This window comes from Panulirus ornatus, chromosome 22, assembly GCF_036320965.1.
Source record: "Panulirus ornatus isolate Po-2019 chromosome 22, ASM3632096v1, whole genome shotgun sequence".
Lineage (NCBI taxonomy): Eukaryota > Metazoa > Arthropoda > Malacostraca > Decapoda > Palinuridae > Panulirus > Panulirus ornatus.
In genome coordinates, this window is record NC_092245.1 from 4864402 (window position 1) to 4888900 (window position 24499).

The 24499-nt window shown below is 40.4% G+C and overlaps 1 protein-coding gene and 1 pseudogene across 2 annotated transcripts in view; one reads left to right on the forward strand and one right to left on the reverse strand.

Annotated features, from left to right (window-relative positions):
* The window catches only part of LOC139756506 (uncharacterized), a 202044-nt gene that overhangs the window by 163212 nt on the left and 14333 nt on the right, over positions 1 to 24499 (forward strand). For both annotated transcript variants that reach the window (XR_011714370.1, XR_011714364.1), the window contains exons 7-9: positions 8263 to 8400; positions 19148 to 19277; positions 19797 to 20010. The gene's annotated coding sequence lies outside the window, so the exon portion shown is untranslated. The remainder of the gene's footprint in view (positions 1 to 8262; positions 8401 to 19147; positions 19278 to 19796; positions 20011 to 24499) is intronic.
* Positions 2325 to 4197, reverse strand: LOC139756495 (uncharacterized; annotated as a pseudogene).

The following is a 24499-nucleotide window of genomic DNA, read 5'->3' on the forward strand; positions in this document are numbered from 1 at the left end:
TATTTTGCCATCAGCAGAACAAATTCTTTGTGATAAGTATAACTGATTCCCACTTCCAGGATTACCAAATTCTTTAAGGCAACCCTTTAGAAATGAGTCATATTGTGTGATAAGTTCCATAATTCTTAAGAATTTCCCATTATGTTTGGATCTTATGATCTCTTCACTACCCCTAAATGCTAGGCCTCTCTCAGCTAGAAACAGCACACTTGTTTTTCGCTACATCGAAGATTGAAGCTCAGCACAGAATCTTTGTGGCCTTGGCTTTATTCATGAGTCTTCATTTTTTCCTCTACTTTTTTCTAGTCATTAAAGCCATCCTCGCTGGAAAATATATCAGGTCAGCTGGACGTCAGAGAACAATAAAAGTAATAAACTCCACCCTTTGATGGGCTGTACAGGAGCCACCTTCTCAAGTGCTGCTTACCATTGTGATGACTAGTGTAAAACTTGTAATTCTTGAAATAACAACAATGCCCATCCAGTTTGTCTTTACCTTGAGCTAATTCTGGGAAGGGGTTAGAGTTATTTTTGTTTCGACCCTTCGTGGCTGATTTTGACCAGCACACATGCTTTTCTCTTACAAGAAGCCGCATGGCTGGATGTGGGTCACATGATGGCACTTCACTTTCCATACCTGAAGTATGTGTACAATGTGATGATCTGTCATCTTCAATATCTTGATGTGATATGTTATATTCATTATATGCAGATGTATTTGGGAGTGCGGGTGGTTCCTCAGAAGGGACATCTTGTACTGGTTCTTCATCAGTAGCTTCTATGTTTTTGATTTTTGAAGAAGAGAAAAATTCTGTAAAGCATGGTGTCTGCCAAGATAGCAAGAATTTTTCAGTCTTTGGATGCCTTTTTCTTCTGAGCCCCAGAGACTTGATTTTCTGTGGCATCTGGGTCTTTTGTGTGAGATTGTAATCTGAAAGGAAGCAAAAAGAAGAAAATAGATTAAGAAAATAAAAGAAACTAGTTTATTTAAGAACTGAGAGCTTAGAATATTTATTTTCAATTTTTTTTCATGAACCTTTTCTGCTCATCACATTTGGAAATGCTTTTTACAATTGCGACTGGATATATTGCAGCAAATGTTGCTAACTAAGACTGTCATGCAGGTACCAGCATATCCCTGTGCTTTTATGAAGTAACGGTCTGCAGCCACCCCAAATAATGCTGATACCCACAAGAAAAATGACATTTTTTAAATATTTGCTTGTTATTGGATTCAAAAAGAATTTGAAAACATTTATGGAAGTGTCTCAAGATACCTACCGGTGTGTCAAGAACGTTTGTGCCAAGTTTTACACTTATACAAGCAATGGAACATGTTTTACTGAAAGCTGTTAAACACGTAAAACTGCCAAGTTCGCAAACCACAAAGTGTGGGAGCTAGTCAAAACAAATCTCTTGTGGGTGGCTGTCTGAGCAAGGCAGCAAGTAGTGATTCATTCCTGCCTGATGAAAGGCAGAGATTTTCATTTCTTTTATTTACTACTCGGAGCAACACAAACAAAATACCTTGAGGACGACTAGTGTGAACAAATTTTTGCCACAATGCAGCAAAACATTATGCAGTGCAACTGAACAAATGTTTTGCTACAAGGGGAGTAACAAGTCGCGAGTCAGTCCTATGGGTCAAGCACTGTTTCCCCCATTTCGACAAATCTTTTCTCTTTTTCGGCTGTAATCAAGGTTGCTTAACCTTCGCTTGACCTTAATTATGTCTTAGGAACATCCTGCTGTGATGGAACAGTTGGCCAACGTTCAGTCAAGATCCTGGCTCAACAAACTAATTCTTTAATTATTTTATTTTTGTATAGAGGGAGCCCCCTCAGGTGGGGATGCCCAGGGCAGTTGACCTTCTTACCCCCTTATAAATCTGGCACTGCTAACAGGACAGGTCTGTTCAGAGAGAAATGCACTTTTGTATGTTTTGTTTTTAAATGATATTGAAGCAAACCAACTGGATAACAGGACTTGAAGCAAACCAACTGGGTAGCAGGACTTTTAGTTTTATTGCACAAACAATAGCATCCTGTACAAAACATGCATACCTATGCACAACAGAGCACTTATACTCAAGTCTTGTATACATCTAGCAGACAAACCAACATAAAGAAAACCTTATCTGCAGTTCTTACTCATCCATAAGACTGGAAAAACATAACATACACAAGGAAACACATGAGTAAAAGGAGTGTAACCAACCTGTGTTTACAGGGCTACTTAGCTCCTCTGAGGTTGAGCATGACCAGCATTGCCAGAACCTTTTGGCCAAATTATCATACCACTCAGGTCAAAGTTATCATATTTTTTTTCACAGGATGATGTATAATTGCCACTTTGACATGTATACATTAGTGCATAGGCTTACAAAAATCTACTGCTACTTCAAATTACATAAAATATTCTCTGCTTCTGAGGTGAAAATAGGTATAGGCACCAAATCCCAAAACTTGGTAAAAACAGCATTTTTTTCAGCCAATCTTACAATAATGATACATAAATTCTGAAAGACAATAAATTCAGAGGACAATATGTGGTGTGAGGTGGTTTGATCAAGTAAGTAATGAAAGGGTAAGAGAGATGTGTGGTAATGAAAAGAGTGTGGTTGAGAGAGCAGAAGAGAGTGTTTTGAAATGGTCTGGTCACATGGAGAGAATGAGTGAGGAAAGATTGACAAAGAGTGTCAGAGGTGGAGGGAACGAGGAGAAGTGGGAGACCAAATTGGAGGTGGAAAGATGGAGTGAAAAAGATTTTGAGCGATTGGGGCCTGAACATGCAGGAGGGTGAAAGGCATGCAAGGAATGGAGTGAATTGGAACAATGTGGTATACTGGGGTCGACGTGCTGTTTGTGGACTGACCCAGGGCATGTGAAGCGTCTGGGGTAAACCGTGGAAAGTTCTTTGGAGCCTGGATGTGGAAAGGGAGCTTTGGTTTTGGTGCATTATACATGACCGCTAGAGACTGAGTGTGAATGAATGTGGTCTTTGTTGTCTTTTCCTTGCGCTACCTCGCGCACATGCGGGGGAAGGGGGTTGTTATTTCATGCATTGTGAGGTGGCGACGGGAATGAATAAGGGCAGACAGTATGAATTATGTACATGTGTATATATGTATATGTCTGTGTGTGTATATATATGTATAAGTTGAGATGTATAGGTATGTATATGAGTGTGTGTGGACGTGTATGTATATACATGTATATGTGGCTGGGTTTGGCCATTCTTTCATCTGTTTCCTTGCACTACCTTGCTAACGCAGGAGACAGCAACAAAGTATGATAGTAATAAAAAAAATTCTGAAAGATAGATAGGTATGTAGAGTCATCTACTAGAATACTGAACTTTGTCTGCTTCAAGTGTTTAAGTAGGTCCTGTTTGTGAGACTCTGCCATAACATTAACACACTTTTTGGCACTTTGTCCTTTTCATTTTCAATTCTTGTGCAATTGCTGAGTTAGGGAAACTACGTTTAAGGACTAAACATAAATGACCAGCCACACAGAAACCATTGTTGTGTTCCATCATAAGTGCAGTCAACTTTATTTCGGCAGCTTTAACAGAATCACTTTTACTCGTTTCACTAGCTGTACTTACATTAGCAAATAACTCTATTATAGTTTTTGATGAGGATGGCACACACATTTTCTTGTGTTTTCCACTGTTTTCATGCAACTTAATGGTTGTTATCTGAGCAGTTAGTTCAATATTACAGTTGCAACAAAGAGCCTTGTATGAATCTTTCTTTAGAGGCCTCAACCAAGGAAACTGTATGTCCCTCTTAGTCTGTCTTTCTGTTCATGTCTTGATTTTTTTCTTTACTACACCAAATCCTTCACCTCTCTCTACTCCCTTCTGCTTATCAGACTGTTCACACATGATGTATGAACGACAGTGGATTAATTGAAAGTCTCTCTCCTCGCAGCACCAGTGCACTTGCAGGTGACAAGTTTGACTGTATGATTTGATACAATTAGCAGGTACAACTGTTTTTGTTCTCAATTATTCAGCAAATTTTTCCTCATATATTTTTTTCATCTCAGAAAAATTATCACATCTTACATAAGAGTATCTTCCCAAATTTCAAATTATCGTATTATCACATGAATGCTGTTGTACATCGTTCATAGGCTGAAATTATAATACTTGTACAGTAATTATCATACGTCTGGCAAAGTTAGGCATGACAGGGACCCCTAACATAAACCACTACTGTAGGATTTCATATGTGAAGCCGCAGCAGTTTACAATTTCACATATTACCACAGATATTATTCATCCCTTGGGATAGGGGAGAAAGAATACTTCCTACGCATTCCTCACGTGTCGTAAAAGGCGACTAAAGGGGACAGGAGCAGGGGGCTGGAAACCCTCCCCTCCTTGTATTTTAACTTTCTAAAAGGGGAAACAGAAGAAGGAGTCAAGTGGGGAGTGCTCATCCTCCTCGAAGGCTCAGATTGGGGTGTCTAAATGTGTGTGGATGTAACCAAGATGAGAAAAAAGGAGAGATAGGTAGTATGTTTGAGGAAAGAAACCTGGATGTTTTGGCTCTGAGTGAGATGAAGCTCAAGGGTAAAGGGAAAGAGTGGTTTGGGAATGTCTTAGGAGTAAAGTCAGGGGTTAGTGAAAGGACAAGAGCAAGGGAAGGAGTAGCACTACTCCTGAAACAGGAGTTATGGGAGTATGTGATAGAGTGTAAGAAAGTAAACTCTAGATTGATATGGGTAAAACTGAAAGTGGATGGAGAGAGATGGGTGATTATTGGTGCATATACACCTGGGCATGAGAAGAAAGATCATGAGAGGCAAGTGTTTTGGGAGCAGCTTAGTGAGTGTGTTAGTAGTTTTGATGCACGAGACCGGGTTATAGTGATGGGTGATTTGAATGCAAAGGTGAGTTATGTGGCAGTTGAGGGAATAATTGGTATACATGGGGTGTTCAGTGTTGTAAATGGAAATGGTGAAGAGCTTGTAGATTTATGTGCTGAAAGAGGACTGGTGATAGAGAATACCTGGTTTAAAAAGAGAGATATACATAAGTATACATATGTAAGTAGGAGAGATGGCCAGAGAGCGTTATTGGATTATGTGTTAATTGATAGGCGCGCAAAAGAGAGACTTGGAAGTTAATGTGCTGAGAGGTGCAACTGGAGGGACGTCTGATCATTATCTTGTGGAGGCGAAGGTGAAGATTTGTAGAGGTTTTCAGAAAAGAAGAGAGAATGTTGGGGTGAAGAGAGTGGTGAGACTGAGCTTGGGAAGGAGACTTGTGTGAAGGAGTACCAGGAGAGACTGAGTACAGATTGGAAAAAGGCGAGAACAAAGGAGGTAAGGGGAGTGAGGGAGGAATGGGATGTATTTAGGGAAGCAGTGATGGCTTGCGCAAAAGTTGCTTGTGGCATGAGAAGCGTGGGAGGTGGACAGATTAGAAAGGGTAGTGAGTGGTGGGATGAAGAAGTAAGATTATTAGTGAAAGGAAGAGAGAGGCATTTGGATGATTTTTGCAGGGAAATAATGCAAATGAGTGGGAAATGTATAAAAGAAAGAGGCAGGAGGTCAAGAGAAAAGTGCAAGAGGTGAAGAAGAGGGCAAATGAGAGTTGGGGTGAGAGAGTATCATTAAATTTTAGGGAGAATAAAAAGATGTTATGGAAGGAAGTAAATAAAGTGCGTAAGACAAGGGAGCAAATGGGAACTTCAGTGAAGGGGGCAAATGGGGAGGTGATAACAAGTATTGGTGATGTGAGAAGGAGATGCAGTGAGTATTTTGAAGGTTTGTTGAATGTGTTTGATGATAGAGTGGCAGATATAGGGTGTTTTGGTCGAGGTGGTGTGCAAAGTGAGAGGGGTATGGAGAATGATTTGGTAAACAGAGAAGAGGTAGTAAAGGCTTTGCAGAAGATGAAAGCCAGCAAGGCAGCGGGTTTGGATGGTATTGCCGTGGAATTTATAAAAAAAAAGGGGTTGACTTTGTTGTTGACTGGTTGGTAAGATTATTTAATGTATGTATGACTCCTGGTGAGGTGCCTGAGGATTGGCTGAATGCTTGCATAGTGCCATTGTACAAAGGCAAAGGGGATAAAAGTGAGTGCTCAAATTACAGAGGTATAAGTTTGTTCAGTATTCCTGGTAAATTATATGGGAGGGTATTGATTGAGAGGGTGAAGGCATGTACAGAGCATCAGATTGGGGAAGAGCAGTGTGGTTTCAGAAGTGGTAGAGGATGTGTGGATCAGGTGTTTGCTTTGAAGAATGTATGTGAGAAATACTTAGAGAAGCAAATGGATTTGTATGTAGCATTTATGGATCTGGAGAAGGCATATGATAGAGTTGATAGAGATGCTCTGTGGAACGTATTAAGAATATATGTTGTGGGAGGCAAGTTGTTAGAAGCAGTGAAAAGTTTTTATCGAGGATATAAGGCATGTGTACGAGTAGGAAGAGAGGAAAGTGATTGGTTCTCAGTGAATGTAGGTTTGCGGCAGGGGTGTGTGATGCCTCCATGGTTGTTTGATTTGTTAATGGATGGGGTTGTTAGGGAGGTGAATGCAAGAGTTTTGGAAAGAGGGGCAAGTATGCAGTCTGTTGTGGATGAGAGAGTTTGGGAAGTGAGTAAGTTGTTGTTCGCTGATGATACAGCGCTGGTGGCTGATTCGTGTGAGAAACTGCAGAAGCTGGTGACTGAGTTTGGTAAAGTGTGTGCAAGAAGAAAGCTGAGTGTAAATGTGAATTAGAGCAAGGTTATTAGGTACAGTAGGGTTGACGGACAAGTCAATTGGGAGGTAAGTTTGAATGGAGAAAAACTGGAGGAAGTGAAGTGTTTTAGATATGTTGGAGTGGATTTGGCAGCGGATGGAACCATGGAAATGGAAGTGAGTCATAGGGTGGGGGAGGGGTGAAAGTTCTGGGAGCATTGAAGAATGTGTGGAAGTCGAGAACATTATCTTGGAAAGCAAAAATGGGTAAATTCGAAGGAATAGTGGTTCCAACAATATTTTATGGTTGCAAGGCATGGGCTATAGATAGAGTTGTGCTGAGGAGGGTGGATGTGCTGGAAATGAGATGTTTAAGGACAATATGTGGTGTGAAGTGGTTTGATCGAGTAAGTAATGTAAGGGTAAGAGAGATGTGTGGTAATAAAAAGAGTGTGGTTGAGAGAGCAGAAGAGGGTGTGTTGAAATGGTTTGGTCACATGGAGAGAATGAGTGAGGAAAGATTGACCAAGAGGATATATGTGTCAGAGGTGGAGGGAACAAGGAGAAGTGGGAGACCAAATTGGAGGTGGAAAGATGGAGTGAAAAAGATTTTGAGTGATCGGGACCTGAACATGCAGGAGGGTAAAAGGCGTGCAAGGAATAGAGTGAATTGGAATGATGTGGTATACTGGGGTCGACATGCTGTCAATAGATTGAACCAGGGCATGTGAAGCATTTGGGGTAAACCATGGAAAGTTCTGTGGGGCCTGGCTGTGGAAAGGGAGCTGTGGTTTCGGTGCATTATTACATGACAGCTAGAGACTGAGTGTGAACGAATGTGGCCTTTGTTGTCTTTTCCTAGCGGTACCTTGCGTACATGAAGGGGAGGGGGTTGTTATTTCATGTGTGGCAGGGTGGCGATGGGAATGAATAAAGGCAGACAGTATGAATTATGTACATGTGTATATATGTATATGTCTGTGTGTATATATATATGTATACATTGAGATGTATAGGTATGTATATTTGCGTGTGTGGACGTGTATGTATATACATGTGTATGTGGGTGGGTTGGGCCATTCTTTCATCTGTTTCCTTGCGCTACCTCGCTAATGCGGGAGACTGTGACAAAGCAAAAATAGATAAATGAATATATTGTTCATTCATTAGTAATTATAAACACCTTTCACATACATATGAAAATTATTATGCTTCACATATTCCATCAACTTCAGCATGAATGATTTTAGTACTTTGTGTTGGTAAGTATATCTTTAAACTTTACATGCTTTGGAGGTTTGCAAGTCATCTTTGCATGTTTATTGTCTTCAGTTCTTATGATGTATATTTTTCATATCTTCATTCATATATATTTTGTGTCTTACACCAGTGCAGAGCTCTTGAGAAATACAATTTGCACTTTCTTGAACATATTCCAAAATAGTTTGGTTTTGTGATGATATTTTTATGTGCAATAATCATTTAGAAGAAGTTTTGTGCAGATTTTGTTGAATTACCATTGGTGTGGCAGCCCATGTTTTGATTTTATCATTTTAGGTTCATGCAGCAATCACCTACCATTCAAATGGCCCCGAGGATCATCATTATTTTGTCAAAGATCTAGGTAGTAATAATGGAACTTTTGTGAATGGGGCGCGCCTTAGTGAGCCACGAGAAACCAGCCAGGAAGTAGAGGTAAAGCATTGTTTTGTTTTTTGATAGATCTCTTGTGTCTTAATGGTTAATTGGTAATGAAATAAGTTGACAGTGCACAAACCTTTTTTTTCAGCTTTTTGGGGGGTTGAATAAGATAAGAATTTATTCATGACTTCATACTCTTTTGATAATGTTTTCCCTATAATTTCCATCAATCTCCACTGGTATTTTTTGCAATGTTATTATGTTGCAATAACTTGACACTCTCTGGACCACTTGACATCATAGATTTTTGCAATTTCAGAGGTCTTCTTTCATGGTCTTTTGCCCATGATATGCACATTCTCCCATCCTCATACTTTCCACCCACACTATTCCCAGACTCTTTTCATAAATGCTTTCCTGTAATTACCTGTTTATACGGTACATTAAGGGAGTTTTACACCTTTGGGGCTCCATGTCTTGAACACTATTCTCATACAGCCTATTGAATTTATGTATGCTGTCTGCATTAACCATTTCCTGTCAGCCTGTTTCATTCATCCACCACTCTTGTACTATAAAAGTATTTCTTGACATTTCTATTTATAAGTTTCTTACTTGATTTCATGTTATGTGCTGTTGTTGCTTTGCTGCTAATACTCTCAAAGAAACTTAATTCTGCTGCTATCTTTGTTGCCCTTCTCTATACCTTCTCTATGAGCCCTTTGTGCTTCTCTAGGTGCAGTGACCAAAGCTGAGAGGCATATTGATGTTTTGATCTTATGTAGGGTATGAATGAATTGCTTGCCAAATATATCTTCATCTGTATACTTGAATACTATTTTGGTGTTTTCCAGTAGGCAGTTTTATTGTTTCCTAAGCCAGTGGTAGATATAACTAGGCACTTCATTTCATAAAACAGGCAGTCTGCATACACTATTTTTGGATGCAACAGTACAGAATTTTGTAAGTATAATAATTGTAATGCCTCAGAATATTCCTCTTGTTTCCATCCTTAAATTTGATTTTTATTTCCCAAAGAAAATGAGGCCCATAAGCCTTTTCAAACTCCTCATGGTTTCTCTCAAGAAAATTTTTGGCAGTGATAGGTCACTCTCTAAGTGCTTGTGATGCAGTGACAGGTTGGCTAACCCATAGTTAACATCCCACTAGCTTTATTCTTCATGTTGAGCTTAGATTATGCTACATCTTATACTCACGTGCATCTCCTGTGCAGGGGATGACCACATAAAGTTGCTTTATATAATTGTTTCACTTTAACATCATTTACTAGTTTGGGAACAGATTTTCTCTGATTCCAGATGTTCGTCTTTTAAGTCTTTAAAGTTTTTAAGTTAAAGACACCCAAAATATGATGACTGAGCCTTGTCCTTGAAAGAAATCATGAGTTTTTGGAGACTGAACCTGCAATAGGGTGAGAGGGATGCATAGGATAGAGCAAAGTAGAGCATTGTGATATACAGGAGGAAATGTGCTGTCAGTAAGTTGAACCAGGTCATATGAAGTGGTTGAAGGAAACTACAAAATGCTCTATGGTGTCAATGGATCATACATAACACAGAGAGAGAGAATGTGAACAAATAAGGCTGTTTTCTGTCTGTTCCAGGCACTACCTAGAGACACATGAAATGTTAAGCTAGTGTGAATCAATGTTTACATGCATTGTTTTAATGGTTATTTGGTAATGAAGTAAGTTGATATTGTGCAAATCCTCTTTTATAGCCTTTTTTTAGGTGATTGATTTCGGTATGCAATCATTCTTTGTACTCTGTTCTGTCTTTCTATATCTCTGACACTTGTACCAAATGAATTCCCTCAAAGGGTTGGCCACAGCAACAGTCTCTATAACTATAGAACTTCAGTGCCGCTTCTTAGCCTTTAGTACCTCACCCTAAACAGGCCACTGGCAGAGAGCAACTCTGTTGCAGTGTTTGTAGAGGCTTTGTACTCATGTGAAAATGCTTTTTTTTTTTTAATTTCAATTAATCTGTACTGGTGTTTTGTGCAATATTATTATGATGCAATAAAGGACACCTTCAGGACCACTTAGCATCATAGATTTAGCATCTTCTTTTTAAGAACAGTCTTCTTTCTTACTCTTATGCCCATGTCACACAGGTTCTCCATCCCTTTATTTTTCACCCATTTTGGGCTTTGTGTTGAGAGGTTCCATAAGATTTACAATGAGGGAGTAGGAGCTTGGAGTACCTCAAGCCTCAAATTAAGAGGGAATAGAAAGAAGAAAGAATGGTAAAATAAGAGATGTCATAAAGCAAAGGAGCTTTCAGACATGCACTGGCAAAAAGATAGATGGCACTCTAGCAGCTAATCAGGCTAAGGGATTCAAAGGGAATGATTTTAGATAATGTAAGGATGTAAGGGGAACTGATTATCGATTTGAAAACTGTTTTCATAATGGAAGACACTATAGCCCCAACACCAGTGAGGTAGAATGGGGAGGAAGTTTTGAGAAAGATGTTAACAATACTAAAAGAACTTGACCCATACGAGGCTCATGGTCCTGATAAGATTGCATCCTGTGTGCTAAAGATACATGCAGCCCGATAAAAGTTAATCATATGTGTTAAAGATATGTGCACACACACTAGATAAACCACCTGAATTACTGTTCAAGATGTCACTGGAGAGAAGAAAAGTGCCAAAGGAATGAAAAAGGGCAAACATCATACAAGTATGTAAGAAAGGAGACTATATATACATGATAAAGGACACTGGGAACATGCATTGAACTACAGACTAGTTTCACTAATAAGTGTGGTAAGCAATGTTCTGGAAAAGATTAATAAAAGGGAAATGTATGACTTTCCATAGAGGTGAAATTTTTTTAAGAGGGATAAGTGGAGACACTCTTGTCTTGACTACCCTTTTGACGGAAGTTCCTGGAGGGAACAGACATCAAAGATGTAGATAGAGAAATTTCCTGTGAGAGACAGCATGCTTTTAGGGAGAGGAAGTCATGTAATAACCTTTTAGAGTTTTACGAGGGAGTGAGCTTAGTCATGAACAAGAGGGAAGGCTGATGGACTCCCTATGTCTGGATTGCCAGAAGGCATCGGGCACTGCATTATATAGAAGGCTGATTAAGAAATTTGGATCTCAATGCAGGAATAATGGCAAAACCACTACAGTGGATTGAAGATTATCTCAGTGTGAGGAAACAAAGGAGGCATTTTAGATAAGCCTTTTACACATGGGTTGAGGTGACCATTGAAGTATCACAGGGTTCAGCTATGGGAACAATACTCTTCTTGACCAGCATTATTGAATTATACTGTGATACCTATGAGTACCTGTGAATACTTACATACTACATTTGAGTACTTACAATAAGATTTTGCCATGGTGGCAGGGCTTGCACATTGCCCTCATCACTTAACTTGTATGTTGATGAATGCTTCTCTTGAGTGCCTTCCCTCATACCTTCACATGTCTTCCTTATTGCATTATGCTATTCTCTTATATGCAGCTACTCCTCTAACATAGTTATCTATTCTAGGTTTTTCTAGTATTGTCTTTGACCATGACTCTAATGATTTATATCTCAGAGATAACCCAGTAGTGCATTAGATAATCATTCCAACTTCCTTACTGGGCATTCATGTATCTGTGTCTTATGCAATTTTGATATGTTTCCGGGAATTGCTCTTGACTTAAAGATTTTATAATGTCTTTGTCTGGTTGCTTTCAGGTTAAGAACATAGTTCTGTATTTGCTCTATTTGTTATCAGGCATATATTATATCTCTCCTCATGTTCAAGACCGTAAAGACTGTAAAGTTCTATTTCTTTACTAGTATGTGTTGAAAATATATGGTATAGGGGGAAACTATCGGATGGTGTAAATGCCTTCTATAGAGGAGCAAATGCATGTGTAAGAGTGGATGGAGACTTGAGCAAAGGTTTTAGGATACATATAGGTGTGAGGCAGGCTTGTGTGGTGTCACTGTGGCCTTCTTTGTCTTTTGCTGGCACTACCTCACTGGTGGGGGAGGGGGGATGCTATTTCATGCATGGTGGGGTGGCGACGGGAATGGATGAAGGCAGCAAGCATGAATATGTACATGTGTATATTTGTATATGTCTGTATCTGTATGCATATGTTGAAATGTATAGGTATGCATATGTGCGTGTATGAGCGTTTATGTATATACATGTGTATGTGGGTGGGTTGGGCCATTCTTTCGTCTGTTTCCTTATGCTATCTTGCTGATGCAGGGGACAGCGACTAAGTATAATAAGTGAATACTTTTTTTATACATATTCTCCATTTCCTGCGTTAGCGAGTTAGCATTAAGAACAGAGGACCGAGCCTAAGAGGGAAAATCTTCACTTAGCCCCCATTTCTGTTTTTTCCTTCGGAAAAGTAAGAATTGGAGGGGAGGATTTCCAGACCACTGCTACCTCCCCCTTCAGTTGCCTTCTACGACACATAGGGGATACGTGGGAAGTATTCTTTCTACCCTGTCCCTAGGGATATATTTTTATATATTTATTTATTATACTTTGTCGCTGTCTCCCGTGTTAGCGAGGTAGTGCAAGGAAACAGACGAAAGAATGGCCCAACCCACCCACATACACACGTATATACATACACGTCCACACATGCACATATACATATGTATACATATATATACACTCACAGACATATACATATATACACATGTGCATAATTCATACTGTCTGCCCTTATTCATTCCCGTCGCCACCCCACCACACATGAAATGACAACCCCCTCCCCCTGCATGTGCACGAGGTAGTGCAAGGAAAAGACAACAACGACAACATTCGTTCACACTCAGTCTCTAGCTATCATGTATAATGCACCGAAATCACAGCTCCCTTTCCATATACAGGCCCCACAAAACTTTCGTTGGTTTACCACAGACGCTTCACATGCCCTGGTTCAATCCATTGAGAGCACATCAACCCCAGTATATCACATCGTTCCAGTTCACTCTATTTCTTGCACGCCTTTCCCCCTCCTGCACGTTCAGGCCCTCATTGCTCAAAATCTTTTTCACTCCTTATCTTCACCTCTTTGCTCTCTCAACCACACTCTTTTTATTACCACACATCTCTCTTACCCTTTCATTACTTACTCGATCAAACCACCTCACACCACATATTGTCCTCAAACATCTCATTTCCAGCAAATCCACCCTCCTCCGCACAACTCTATCTATAGCCTATGCCTCACAACCATATAACATTGTTGGAACCACTATTCCTTCAAACATACCCATTTTTGCTTTCCAAGATAACGTTTCAACTTCCACACATTTTTCAACACTCCCAGAACTTTCACCCCCTCCCCACCCTGTGATTCACTTCCTCTTCCATGGTTCCATCCGCTGCCAGATCCACTCCCAGATATCTAAAACACTTCTTTTCCTCCAGTTTTTCTCCATTCAAACATACCTCCCAATTGACTTGTTCCTCAACCCTACTGTACGTAATAATCTTGCTCTTATTCACATTTACTCTCAGCTTTCTTCTTTCACACACTTTACCAAACTCAGTCACCAGCTTCTGCAATTTCTCACCTGAATCAGCCACCAGTGCTGTATCATCAGCGAACAACAACTGACTCGCTTTCCAAGCTCTCTCATCCACAACAGACTGCATACTTGCCCCACTTTCCAAAACTCTTGCACTCACCTCCCTAACAACCCCATCCATAAACAAATTAAAAAACCATGGAGACATCACACACCCCTTCCGCAAACCAACATTCACTGAGAATCAATCACTTTCCTCTCTTCCTACACATACACATGCCTTACATCCTCGATAAAAACTTTTCACTGCTTCTAACAACTTGCCTCTCACGCCATATATTCTTGATACCTTCCACAGAGCATCTCTATCAACTCTATCATACGCCTTCTCCAGATCCATAAATGCTACATACAAATCCATTTGCTTTTCTAAGTATTTCTCATATACATTCTTCAAAGCAAACACCTGATGCACACATCCTCTACCACTTCTGAAACCACACTGCTCTTCCTCAGTCTGATGCTCTGTACATGCCTTCACCCTCTCAGTCAGTACCCTCCCATATGATTTTCCTGGAATACTCAACAAACTTGATTTGAACATTCACCTTTTTCCCCTTTGCCTTTGTACAGTGGCACTATGCATGCATTCTGCCAATCCTCGGTTACTTCACCATGAACCATACATACATTGAATATCTTCACCAACCACTCAACAACACAGTCACCCCCTTTTTTGATAAATTCCTTTGCAGTACCATCCAAACCTGCTACCTTGCAAGGTTTCATCTTCTGCAAAGCTTTCACTACCTCTTCTCTGTTTACCAAACCATTCTCCTTGACCCTCTCACTTCTGACCCCACCTCAACCAAAACATCCTATATTAGCCACTCTGTCATCAAACACATTCAACAAACCTTCAAAATTCTCACTCCATCTCCTTCTCACTTCACCACTACTTGTTATTACCTCCCCATTAGCCCCTTCACCGAAGTTCCCATTTGTTCTCTTGTCTTACGCACTTTATTTACGTCCTTCCAAAATGTCTTTTATCCTCCCTAAAATTTAATGATACTCTCTCACCCCAACTCTCATTTGCCCTCTTTTTCACCTCTTGCACCTTTCTCTGCCCTCCTGCCTCTTTCTTTTATACATCTCCCAGTCATCTGCCCTACTTCCCTGCAAAAATCGTCCAAATGCCTCTCTCTTCTCTTTCACTAACAATCTTGAGTTTGGTTAAGTGTGTGTAAGAAGAAAGCTGAGAGTAAATGTGAATAAGAGCAAGATGTGGAAAGGGAGCTTTGGTTTTGGTGCATTACACATGACAGCTAGAGACTGAGTGTGAACAAAAGTGGCCTTTGTTTTCTTTTCCTAGCTCTACTTCGCACACATGAGGGGGAAGGGGGGTGCCATTTCATACATGGCAGGGTGGTGACGGGAATGGATGAAGGCATCAAGTATGAATGTGTACATGTGTATATATGTATATGTCTTTGTATGTACATGTATGCATATGGTGAAATGTATAGGTATGTATATGTGCGTGTGTGGGCGTTGTGTATGTACATGTGTACATGGATTGGTTGGGCCATTCATTCATCTATATATTTATTTATTTATTTTGCTTTGTCATTGTCTCCCACGTTAGCGAGGTAGAGCAAGGAAACAGACGAAAGAATGGCCCAACCCACCCACATACACATGTATGTACATACACCTCCACACACGCAAATATACATACCTATACATCTCAACGTATACATATATATACACACACAGACATATGCATATATACACATGTACATAATTCATACTGTCTGCCTTTATCCATTCCCATCGCCACCTCGCCACACATGAAATAACAACCCCCTCCCCTTCATATACGTGAGGTACCGCTAGGAAAATGACAACAAAGGCCACATTCGTTCACACTCAGTCTCTAGCTGTCATGTAATAATGCACCGAAACCACAGCTCCCTTTCCACATCCAGGCCCCACAGAACTTTCTCTAGTTTACCCCAGACGCTTCACATGCCCTGGTTCAATCCATTGAGAGCACGTCGACCCTGGTATACCACATCGTTCCAATTCACTCTATTCCTTGCACGCCTTTCACCCTCCTGCACATTCAGGCCCCAATCACATAAAATTTTTTTCACTCCATCTTTCCACCTCCAATTTGGTCTCCCATTTCTCCTCGTTCCCTCCACCTCTGACACATATATCCTCTTTGTCAATCTTTCCTCACTCATTCTCTCCATGTGACCAAACCATTTCAAAACACCCTCTTCTGCTCTCTCAACCACACTCTTTTTATTACCACTCATCTCTTTTACCCTATTATTACTTACTCGATCAAACCACCTCACACCACATATTGTCCTCAAACATCTCATTTCCAGCACATCCACCCTCCTCCGTACAACTCTATCCATAACCCACGCCTCGCAACCATACAATATTGTTGGAACCACTATTCCTTCAAACATACCCATTTTTGCTTCTGAGATAATGTTCTCGACTTCCACACATTCTTCAAGGCTCCCAGGATTTTTGCCCCCTCCCCCACCCTATGATTCACTTCCGCTTCCATGGTTCCATCTGCCACCAAATCCACTCCCAGATATGTAAAACACTTCACTTCCTCCAGTTTTTCTCCATTCAAACTTATCTCCCAATTGACTTGACCCTCAACCCTACTGTACGTAATAACCTCGCTCTTATTCACGTTTACTCTTAACTCTCTTCTTTCACACACTTTACCAAACTCAGTCATCAGCTTCTGCAGTTTCTCACATGAATCAGCCACCAACGCTGTATCATCAGCAAACAACAACTGACTCACTTCCCAAGCTCTCTCATCCACAACAGACTGCATACTTGCCCCTCTTTCCAAAACTCTTGCATTCACCTCCCTAACAACCCCATCCATAAACAAATTAAACAACCATGGAGACATCACACACCCCTGCCGCAATCCTACATTCACTGAGAACCAATCACTTTCTTCTCTTCCTACACGTACACATGCCTTACATCCTCGATAAAAACTTTTCACTGCTTCTAACAACTTGCCTCCCACACCATATATTCTTAATATCTTCCACAGAGCATGTCTATCAACTCTATCATATGCCTTCTCCAGATCCTTTGATGCTACATACAAATCCATTTGCTTTTCCAAGTATTTCTCAGATACATTCTTCAAAGCAAACACCTGAACCACACATCCTCTACCACTTCTGAAACCACACTGCTCTTCCCCATACACTCTTATACATATCCCCCAGCCTAAAACCTCATTCAAGGGGAGAATGAACACCTTGGTTGGTTATGACTTAACCACCATACCCAGGATTTGCTGTCAGGCAGACTCATGCATGCCCCTTGGTCACTAGTGCTAACCATTACACAGCAGGGACCTAAACTACTCATCCTTCATTAAAATCCTATACATTTCCATTCCATAATACCTAATGATTATCTAGACATGATCATCTCTTTATCCATGTATTTATTTTATTTATTTTGCTTTGTCACTGTCTCCCGCGTTAGCGAGGTAGCGCAAGGAAACAGACGAAAGAATGGCCCAACCCACCCACATACACATGTATATACATACACGTCCACACGCACAAATATACATACCAATACATCTCAATGTACATATATGTATACACACACAGACATATACATATATACACATGTACATAATTCATACTGTCTGCCTTTATTTATTCCCATCGCCACCTCACCACACATGGAATAACAACCCCCTCCCCCCTCATGTGTGCGAGGTAGCGCTAAGAAAAGACAATAAAGGCCCCATTTGTTCACACTCAGTCTCTAGCTGTCATGTAATAATGCACCGAAACCACAGCTCCCTTTCCACATCCAGGCCCCACAGAACTTTCCATGGTTTACCCCAGACGCTTCACATGCCCTGGTTCAATCTATTTACAGCCCGTCGACCCTGGTATACCACATCGTTCCAATTCACTCTATTCCTTGCACGCCTTTCACCCTCCTGCATGTTCTGGTCCCGATCACTCAAAATCTTTTCACTCCATCTTTCCACCTCCAATTTGGTCTCCCACTTCTCCTTGTTCCCTCCACCTCTGACACATATGTCCTATTGGTCAATCTTTCCTCACTCATTCTCTCCATGTGACCAAACCATTTCAAAACACCCTCTTCTGCTCTCTCAACCACACTCTTTTTATTTCCACACATCTCTCTTACCCTTACATTACTTACTCGATCAAATCACCTCACACCACATATTGTCCTCAAACATGTCATTTCCAGCACATCCACCCTCCTGCGCTACAACTCTATCCATAGCCCACGCCTCGCAACCATACAACATTGTTGGAACCACTATTCCTTCAAACATACCCATTTTTGCTTTCCGAGATAATGTTCTCAACTTCCAAACATTCTTCAAGGCTCCCAGAATTTTCGCCCCCTCCGCCACCCTATGATTCACTTCCGCTTCCATGGTTCCATCCGCTGCCAGATCCACTACCAGATATCTAAAACACTTTACTTCCTCCAGTTTTTCTCCATTCAAACTTACCTCCCAATTGACTTGACCCTCAACCCTACTGTACCTAATAACCTTGCTCTTATTCACATTTACTCTTAACTTTCTTCTTTCACACACTTTACCAAACTCAGTCACCAGCTTCTGCAGTTTCTCACATGAATCAGCCACCAACGCTGTATCATCAGCAAACAACAACTGACTCACTTCCCAAGCTCTCTCATCCACAACAGACTGCATACTTGCCCCTCTTTCCAAAACTCTTGCATTCACCTCCCTAACAACCCCATCCATAAACAAATTAGACAACCATGGAGACATCACACACCCCTGCTGCAAACCTACATTCACTGAGAACCAATCACTTTCCTCTCTTCCTACACGTACACATGCCTTACATCCTCGATAAAAACTTTTCACTGCTTCTAACAACTTGCCTCCCACACCATATATTCTTAATACCTTCCACAGAGCATCTCTATCAACTCTATCATATGCCTTCTCCAGATCCATGAATGCTACATACAAATCCATTTGCTTTTCTAAGTATTTCTCACATACGCTCTTCAAAGCAAACACCTGTGTCCATGTGTCATCCTTTAATAGATGAATATTGTGTTGTTATTCATATAAATAACATTGGTTGTATAAGGATTTACTATTAATGTCATTGGTTGTATAAGGACTTAACCATAGTAATACAGCACTAATGTCCATAGATTGGTCATGGATGGATGCTACAGTTTGGTTCTGTAACACTCAAGTGTCATGTACATCCAGGAAGACTTACTTGTAATGAGTGTGAGCCAGGTCTAGTCATTTCCAGTCTTACCTCACATGGAAAGTCAGGTTAGTAATGAGAGAATGCAGATTTTGTACAAAAGGAGCACACTGCATAGACTTTAAGTAGCCATGTCTTATTCAAGGTACAGAGGCAGTTAGGTCCTTCTTTCATTAATCATTATTGTGGCAAACTGGATTATGGTAGGTAGGTAATGGCTAGCCCTTGAAATAGAGTCCATTGTCATCCCTTTCAATTTACTTTGTTACATAATACATTACATTTTGTGTATGTTGCATTAGGGTGCTACATTGGCCTTATATTTTGTTCTGAAGAGTTCTTTTCCTAAACTTTGAGAACTAGCATAGAGGATGGTTTGGCTATGGACTCTACTCCCAAAGTCTGTGACTTTGTATTGATATGTTATTGGAATTAGTTGCCATTTGTTTCTACTGAAAAAACTCTTCACAGCATCTTCAACAGTGCGCCTTACTTGAACAATAAAAACCTTAAAAGTGTGTGACTTTACATCAGTTAGCATCTGTACTTCAGATTTTATCTTAACAGGTTTACAATATTTTTAACAGAAGTAGGAAGATCCCTAGCATCCTTCAAAGATGCAAAGTCACGGGAAAAGGCAAGGAAGAAGCAGTTGAAGGCCCTCCGGAAAAAGTATGCAGTCACCTCTAGAGATGAGGCTCCTGTTACAGATGGAGAGTACAATGATCGTGCTCTTAGAAGATTGAAAGAAGTTGGTTCTGACAACCCATATGAAAAGACAGAGGTTGCATCATCTGATACGTAAGTACAGTGCTCTGTTAATCTGAAAATGGTACTTTAATGATGTCATTTAAGAATTTATCTATCCCTTTATCTATCATTGTCTTTGCTACATTCATGGAATGGATCAGGTACATGCAGTGCAACTTCTGAATATCAGTAACACATCCTCAACCCATGTCTAGTGTTAAAGGAAATGTAGGCTTCCTTCCTAGTTATTGCTTCTTGCTTTTCACTTTGCATCCAGGTTGATTTGCCAGGTGTATTTGATTACAGTAGCATCTTTACAGGAAATATCCCTATCCATGATTAATTTTCTCACTGCATCTCTCCATCTCTTCCGGGAGTCAACCTCCTTTGTAATTTTTTTTTATTTTTGTATGTATCTTCTTCACTAGCCTGTCATCTGCCACATTCTTCATGACCATATGCCCTTAAAAGATGCATACTTGCACCATCTAAATTATTTTTTTCACAACATATATATCCTTTTCACGTCTTTACTTCTCATTCTCTCTGTCTTTGTAATTCCAACCGTACTACACAAGTTATTCATATCTTTTGCTCTAACTCTTTCCACATACTGGGCTGTGTTTATTTGGAGTTTACATCCGTATGTTTTTGGGAAATGTTTAAGGACAATATGTGGTTTGATTGAGTAAGTGATTTTTAAAATTGTAAGAGAGTAATGTGGAAATAATGAAAGTGGTTGAGAGGTGAAGGGGGAGTGTTGAAATAGTATGGATGTATGGAGAAAATGAGTGAAGAGAGGTGACAGAGGGGAAATATATCTCACAAGTGGAGGGGATAAGTAGAAATGGAAAACCAAATTGAAAAGGGAAGGATGTAGTGAACATGTAAGAGGATGAAAGGCATGAATGGGATAGAGTAAATTAGAATGATTTGTTATACAAGGCTCAACATGCTGTCATTGGACTGAACCAGGGCATGTGCAGCAACTGGGGAAAACCATGGAAAAATCTATGGGGCCTGATCAATTGGGGTGTGTGATTTTGGTACACCACACATGACAGCTAGAGAATGCATGTGAGCGGAGGTGGCCTTACACTACACATGACAGCTAGAGAATGCATGTGAGCGGAGATGGCCTTTCTTCGTGTGTTCCTGGTGTACTTCACTAGCTTGGGAAACGGCAGACAAGAATGAAAGAAAAGAAATACATCTGGGAATAGGGGAGAAAGAATATTTTCACATATTACCAGCCTGTCATAGAGGGTTTCTAAAACTTGGAACAGAGAAGGAGCCATGTCAGGAGGCTCAGACTGGGATGTCTAAATGTTTTTGAATGCAACCAAGATGAGAAGAAGGGAGAGAAAGGTAGTGTGTTGGAGCAAAGGAATCTGGATGTTTTAGCTCTTAGTGAAACAGAGCTCTAGGGTAAAGAGAAAGGGGTTCACAGTGTCTTAGGATTAAAATCAGAGATTACTGTGAGGGCAAAAGCTAAGGAAGGGGTAGCACTCAGCTGAAGGAGTTATGGTAATGTATAAAATATTGAAAGGAAGTGAGTCCCAGATTGATGTGGGTAAAAATGAAAGTGGTTTGTGAGAGGTTGATGATAATTAGTATTTATGCACATGGCCATGAGAAGACTAACAGGGAGGCAAGTTTCTTAGGAGCAGCTAATTGAGGGTGTCATATGTTTTGATGTGAGGTATTGGGTATTAGAAATTAGTGGTTTGAATGCAAAATTGGGAAATTTGGCAGTTGAAGGTATAACTTGGGGGTGTGGGGTATTCAGTAATGTGAATGGAAATGGTGATCAGCTTTTGGAATTGTGTACTGAAAAAGGACTGGTGACTGTGAAAACCTGGTTTATAAAGAAAGATGTATAAAGATGTATAAGTATGTATAAGGTAGGTAGGTGTTATTCGATTGCTTATTGATGGATAGACATGTAAAAGAGATAATTTTGGATGTGAATGTGCCAAAAGAGGGGCCTGGTAGGATGCTGATCATCACCTGGTAGAGGTGAGGGTGAACATTTATTGAGGCTTTCAGAAAAGAGTTGATATTGGTTAGAAAATGGTAAAGTAAGTGAGTTTGAAAAAGCTTGTTTGAAGGAATACCGGGAGAGATTGAGTGTTGACTGGGAAAAGGTGAAATTAGACAAAGTTAAGGGAGTGAGTAGGGATTGGAAGGTATTTAGGGAAGCAATGCTGGCAAGAGAAGTGTGTGGCATGTGGAAATTAGGAGGTAGGCAGGTGAGCAAGGGTAATAAGTGGTGAGATGGTAAAGTTGTTGGTGAAAGGGAAAAGAAAGGTGTATGGGCAGTACTTGAAGGGAAGGAGTGCAGTTGATTAGGAGATTCACAGGAGAAAGCAGGAGAAGGTCAAGAGCAAGGTGCAGGTGCTGAAAAAGAGGGCAAAGGAGCATTGAGATGAGCACGTATCAGCAAACTTTAGGGAGAATCACAAAAGACTTTGGGAGGAGGCTCATAGTACTGAAAAACAAGAGAATAGATGGGAACACCAGTGAAGGGGGCAAACAGGAAAGTGGTAAAAGGCAGTGGTGAGATGAAGAGCAGATAGAGTGAGCACTTTGAAGGATTGTAGAGTGTTTGATAATAAGATGGCAAATGTAGGGTTATTGAGTGAAGGAAATACACAAAGTGAGAGAGATATTCCAAGTGGTTTGGTGAAAAGAGAAGAGGTGGTGAAAGCTTTGCAATATATAATATGTGGCTAGGTGGTTGGAGGAGATGGTATTGCAGCTGAGTTTAAAAAAAAAAAAAAAAAGGGGGTGACTGTAGTGTTGATTGATTAGTTAGGATTTACCTGATAAGTTGAATGGAAGTGTGGCTATTGAGAGGGTGTTGGCATGCACAGAGCATCAGATTGGGAAGGAACATTATTGTGAGGATGAGAGTGGTATAGGATGTATGGATCAGGTGTTTGTGTACATGAATATTTGAGAGAAGCATTTAAAGAAACAGAAGGATTTGTATGTGACATTTATGGATCTGGTGAAAGAATGTGATGATGTTGGTAGAGGTTCTTTCTAGAAGATGTTAAGAATATATTGTGTTGGTGGAAAGGTTTAAGAAGCAGTAAGTTTTTGTCAAGAGAGCAAGGTGTGTGTATGTGAGTAGGTAGAGGGTTCAATATCTACCTTTAATAGATCGACCAGTGTTTGATACAGGACCATGGGTTTAGAACTGCTTCTCCTGTTGAGGCTACTACCAGGACCCTCCTTCACTTTGGGAAAAGAGGTTGTTTTTGATATTTTTTCAAGTTTAAAACTCTCCTTTAGCCCCATAGCAGCATAAGAAATTTTTTTGTTTTTGTTATTTTCACCAGAATCCTGCTGTATAGCCTCAGTGTCTAACTTATGTTCCGCAGGTCTGTCCTTTTGGTTGGAGGTAACTTTGGGGCACCAATTTCTGGCTCAAAAGAGCCCTTTCTGAGTCTTGATAAGCTAGAGGGCCCATCCTCTCCAGTTTGGTTGGAGGGCTTTGTCTCCTATATTGTATATAACAAGGCAGCATCAACAGAATTTGTTAAGGCCATTTTTGCTTAGAGAAGAGTTGAATCTGATTTCATTAACACTGACAGTAGGTCCTAGCTCCCTATTTCGTGGAGACCAGTTTGTGGATGGTTTTGAATTAAATGCCCACAGATGGAGATTGGCTTACTTTATCTCACTCTCACTTCCACAGACTTCTTCTTAAAAAGAAACCCAGTTTGATGCCAAGCAGTCCTCTCGGATATTAGATGATTGGTCTCAGTATTTTGTAAGATTTTGGGAGGTTCTCATACTTACCATTACAGCGAGGGATGATAAACCAAGGCTTTTCTTTGGCCTTCTCTACTGGCTTTTTCCCATAGAGGATTTCATGGTTGTCAAGTTGCACTCTGACCCAAGTTGCTGTCTTTTCTTTCTTCCTCACTAACATGTGGATTACTGGCTTTCTGTCTACAAACATACAATCTCTCTATGTCATTTATAACACTTGACAACACTTATCACTTATCTTATTCTTTGTAACTTTAGATTTTCCTGCGGTGAGCACTATGCACTAGCTCTGCCTTCTGGCAAAATGGTAGGAGCAGTAGATAGAAGTAGTAGGTAGGGACATTTAGGCTGGAGCATTAGGTAGAAACATAAGGTAGAAGTAGTAGGTAGAAGCCTTAGATAGAAGTAGTCATTAGGAACATAAGGTAGGAGCCTCTGCATACACTATGTTAGAGTTGACCTCTGCCATTGGCCTGTTAAGGGTGAGGCACTAGAGTCTAAGAAGCAGCACTGGAGTTAACCTTTATTGTTATTCACTTCATCTTCCTTCCTTCATATCATTATGGATGTTTGCTCAAAGTCTCTGCATAAGTTTTGCCATATTCAAAAACCTTCAGTCATGGACAGAACACTCGGTTAAAGTTAAGTTCATCAGGAGAGTATGAAGGCATGCCTTAAAGCAGCTTTGAAGCCCTTGCAGAGAGACTTTGTTCACATTCTAAGCGACAGTATGTATAGAGCTTTGACAGTCCTTGTC